The sequence below is a fragment of the Somniosus microcephalus genome, chromosome 18, assembly GCF_052327205.1.
Source record: "Somniosus microcephalus isolate GS21.2 chromosome 18, FLI_Smic_1.0, whole genome shotgun sequence".
Taxonomy (NCBI): Eukaryota; Metazoa; Chordata; class Chondrichthyes; order Squaliformes; family Somniosidae; genus Somniosus; species Somniosus microcephalus.
The window spans coordinates 8698795-8703794 of NC_141004.1; positions in this window are offsets into that span (position 1 = coordinate 8698795).

The following is a 5000-nucleotide window of genomic DNA, read 5'->3' on the forward strand; positions in this document are numbered from 1 at the left end:
GAAATGCATTTCTGTTTCAACCTCGCCAGCCAGACATTGATCGCATATTCTATTCTCTCTAGGCTGCCAGGATTTCTTGTATCTGCCTTTTTCAATTTCCAGTTGGTGGTCGCTTAGTCTGTACCTGGTGAGGGTCTGTCTCTGTTTTGTGTCTCTGATGGTCGTGAGGTAGTCTGCCAGTTTATATTCTCTTTTTAGGGCCCGGTAACATTCTAATCTGCTTTGGCTTTCGGTTATTTTGTTCCAATGTTCCAGGTAGGTTTCTTTGCATTTTTTAATGATTTGGTTCACTCGGATTGGTGTTTGGGCGGCTGTGTTGGTCTGGGGCTGGTCAGGGTCCGGCTGAGTACTTAGTTTCCGTAGCAGCTGACTCAGGGGACTCTTTTCTGGGTTTAGCTCTTGGGTCTGAAAGGCTTTGAAATGAAGGGTGTCTGGGGAGCTAGATTTGAGGTGATTTAGGAAGTTTAGTGCTCGTTTTTGGATGTTTATTATCAGTGGGTATCTGCCTAGTTCGGCTCTGCATGCATTTGTTGGCGTTTTCCTTTGGGTGCGAAGGATGCTTCGCAGAATTCTGCATGTAGGGCTTCTATTGTATGTTTTTCCCATTTAGTGTAGCTTTGGTGATTTAGCGGGCCCCATACTTCACTACCGTACAGTGCAATGGGCAGGATTATGCTGTCAAATATTTTGAGCCAGATTTTGATTGGGATTTGGATGTTGTAGAATTTTCTTTTTATTGCATATAGGGCTCTTCGGGCTTTTTCTTTTAGTGCATTCACTGCTATGCTGAAGCTCCCTGATGCTGTAATAGTTAGACCAAGGTAGGTGTAGCTCATAGTGTGTCCTATAGTGGTATCACTGAGGGTAAACTGGTATTTGTTTTCCTGACATCTGGGCCTTTTTTGAAAAATCATGATGTTGGTTTTCTTTAGATTTACTGTTAGAGCCCAATTTTGGCAGTATTTGTCGAGTAGGTCTAGTTGTTGCTGTAATCCCTGTTCTGTGGGAGACAGCAGAACCAGGTCGTCCGCATAGAACAGGGATTTCACTTCTCCATCTAGGAGACGGAGACCTGGTGACTCGCTTTGCTCCAGCATGTCTGCTAATTCATTTATGTATATGTTGAACAGGGTCGGGCTCAAATTGCAGCCCTGCCGGACGCCTCTTCTCTGGGTGAAGAAATCGGTGCGTTTGTCTCCAATTTTGACCCCGCATTTGTTTTTCAGATACATTGATTTAATAAGGTCATAGACTTTGCCCCTTATTCCACATTGAAGAAGTTTATAATAGAGCCCTTCGTGCCATATAGAGTCAAAGGCTTTCTTGAAGTCGATGAAACAGGCGAATATTTTCCCATTTTTTGTTTGGTGTATATGTTTTTCAATGAGGGTGTGAAGGGTATAGATATGGTCGGCGGTGCGGTGTTTTGGAAGAAAGCCTATTTGGTTTTTTCTGAGGATATTATGTTTGTTAAGAAAATCAAGTAATCTACTATTTAGAATACTGCAGAATAACTTCCCTAGACAACTGTTGACACAGATGCCGCGGTAGTTATTTGGGTCTGATTTGTTTCCGCTTTTATATATGGGGGAGATTAGTCCTTGGCACCAGATATCGGGAAAACAGCCTGAACGTAATATGATGTTGAATAATTTGAGTACCGCACCCTGCATCTCCATATTGCTGAACTTGAGCATTTCATTTTTGATGTTGTCTGGGCCACAGGCTTTCTTTAGGTGGAGAGATTTTGTTTTTGTGGCCATTTCTTTCCATGTGATTGGGAGTCTAGAGGGTTTTGGTTGTCTTTGATTGTTGCTTCTAATGTGTGGAGTTTTTCTGTGACCTGATGTTGACTTGGGTTTGTTTCGTTTATTGGGATGTCTTTGTAGAGGTTTTCAAAATGTGTTCTCCAGATGTCGCCATCTTGGATTGGTAATGCTTGCAATTGTGTTGTACTCAGGTTATTCCACATTTCCAGAATTGTTTTGGGTTGGTGGAGTTTTCAATTTCTTCTAGTATTTTGTGGGTATAGTTTTGTGTTTTGTTCCTAATGGTGTGTTTATATCTTTTGAGGGTTTCATTGTATCTAGTACGTAGGTCCGGATTGTTTGGTTGGCGATGCTTTTGGTTTGATATTTTTCTCAGGTCTTTTCTGGCATTTTTGCATTCGTGGTCAAACCATTTCTTATTTTTATTTTGTCTTTTGTGACTCTTCCTCTTCTGTTTCACGAGGTCGGCTTTTACAGCTGCCTCATGAAAGATCATATTTATATCCTCTATGGCCATGTTTACCCCATCTCTGGTGATCTCATATAGATTTTCTTTAAATTTTGAAATTTTACTTGTGAGATCAGGTGAATTTAGTGCTGTGATGAATTTATCTCCACTGTCTGGGGCCCATCTGTATGTCTGGTTTATTTTATGTAGCTTACTGGGTTCCTTTTTTGTGTCTGTAGTTTGGGCAGAAAGTTTAAGGTACACATTTATTTGGTTATGGTCTGAGAGGGGGGATTGCTGCCTGACAGTGAATGCGTTGATATCGCAGGGGTCCAGGTCAGTGATTGTATAATCCACCACACTAGACCCAAGAGTTGAGGAATATGTGAGTCTCCCTAAGGAGTCCCCTCTGAACCTACCGTTAACTATGTACAGGCCTAAGGCTCGGCAGAGTTGCACTACCTCCCTACCGCTTTTATTTATTTCACAATCGAGGTTGTTTCGGTTTGCGATGGCTGGTGTGACATATAGAGGGGTCTGGCCAAACACATGGTTGTTGCCCTGTGGGTCTATGAAGTCAGGTTCACATCCTGTCCTTGCATTAGGTCCCCACATAGTAGCACCTTTCCTTGGGCCTGGAAATGGCTGATTTCCATGTGGAGAGTGTCAAATATCTCCTCTTCAAAATATGGCGATTCTATTGGAGGTATGTAGATCGCACATAAGTAAACATCGTTTTTTCTATTCCTATATTTTTATCTAATTTTAGCCATACGTGTGATTTTCCCTGTTTTATCGGTGAGATGTGTTTGTTCAGTTCTCCTTTATACCACACCAGGATTCCCCCGGAGGTTCTGCCCTTGCGTGTCTTAATGTTCTTTACTGAAGGCACAATAATTTCATGGTACATTGGGGGACAGTGGGTCGGCATGTCCTTTTGGCACCATGTTTCTGTTAACACAATTATATCAATGTCTTTTATAGCTTTTAGGAATTCAGGGTCTGTACTCTTCATCCCAAAAGTTGAGGAGCGGAGGCCCTGGATATTCCAGCAGCTTATGTGGAAAGAACGCATTTATATAGTTCAATAAAACGAAATAAAATGGACCTATTTTGTGGATGAGTGTGGAAACACTATTTTCTATAATGCTAAATGATGATTTAGTATAAATTTCATGAGGCATGCACATATATCTATCTAATAGTAGTAATAATACTGATAAGATAACAATAATGATAATGATAAATAACAATATTAATAATTTCTCCGGCTTTCTATCAGGCTGTTCAGCATCGTCATGATCTTTCTCAGTTCTTGGTCTACAGTCTGTGGTCTAGAGGGGGGTCTTGGGTTCTGTTGTTGGTTTTGTAAAGGGGGGTGGGGGACATTGGTGGTCCTGTTTGGGTTACGGCTCCCAATGGTAGAGGGGGTGGGAGGGCTGCGTCTTTTGGCAGTGTTTATGAGGTTTTTTGCAAAGACCCACATCCGCTGTTTGAGTAGATGTATTTCGTCATAGAGGTCCCTTGTGTTGATGTTTGGATGATGGGCCAGGTAGACGTTGGGGAAGACAGAACATCTCGTGTCGATCTCCCTGTTGGTGTTGTGGATTATATAGGCTGGGGTGTCCTTTCTGGGCAGTAGTGTGGAGATCACGATCCGCGCCTCGGGGAATTCCTTGCTGGCCTTTTCCGCCATCCTGCTCACCGCCCTAGCAGTGCCTTCCCGTAGGGTGCGTAGGTCGTTTGTGCCTGTGTGGATCACAAGCCATTTGGGGCTTCCAAGGGATTCTTTGTTCAGGATCTTCATTGCATGTTCTGTGTTGCTGCACCATTTTTTCAGGACTTGATGACCTGGGAACAGCCTCTGGGGGTCCAGAAACTTTCCGTTGGAGTCGGTCAGCAGGACCGCCTGAGGGCTGGTTTTTCAGACTGGGTAGCAGTAGTCTGGCAGGACTCGACTGATGGCTGGTTGTTGGCTGGGTTTCTGGGATATGTTGTGTGGCAGGAGCGGGGTTTGAGGCTTTCGGTGTGTCCTCGTGTGGGGGGCATCTGACGGGTTCTGCGTCCCTGTGTGTGAGGACTGGGTAGCGGTAGTCTGGGCAGGACTCGACTGAGGGCTGGTTGTTGGCTGGGTTTCTGTGGTGAGCTGTGTGGCAGGAGCGGGGTTTGTGGCTTTCGGTGTGTCCTCGTGTGGGGTGGCATCCGACGGGTTCTGTGTCCTTGTGTGTGTTGTTTTTTGGACCTTAAGAGGTTTGTGTTGCCTGCTGAGCCTTTCTACGGCCTCCGTCATTTTGTTTAGTTGGGTATGGAGTTCTTGGATCTTATTTATTTGTTCCTCTACGGTCTTTCTCAGATTGTGGATGGTGGACTCGTTTTCCATTTTCAGCTGTTTGAATTCCTCCGTCCAGTTCTTGGTCTGTGTTTCTCTGTATTCGTTGAATTCGAGTTCTAGTTTGGACAGACTCTCTTTCAGCAGTTTGTTTGCGTTGAGAGGTGTGGGGGGGGTGGAGATGGTCAGGGAGGTGTGTGTCTCTGCTGGACTCTCTTCTTCTTCCTCCGCTTGGCTCTCATCATCCTCTGTTCGATTCTCTTTTGCCTCCTGTCCATTGGTCCTATTTGTGTCTGCCTTAGTTTTCAGCTGGGGAATTCCTTTTCGAAGGAGTCCAGACTTTCTACATTCCCCTGTATCATGATCTTTCCTTTTTTGTTGTAGTAGCTTATGGTTAGCAGGGGGTCATCTTTATCTAGATTTCCATCTTTACATATTTTCAGTCTGCCTCCAC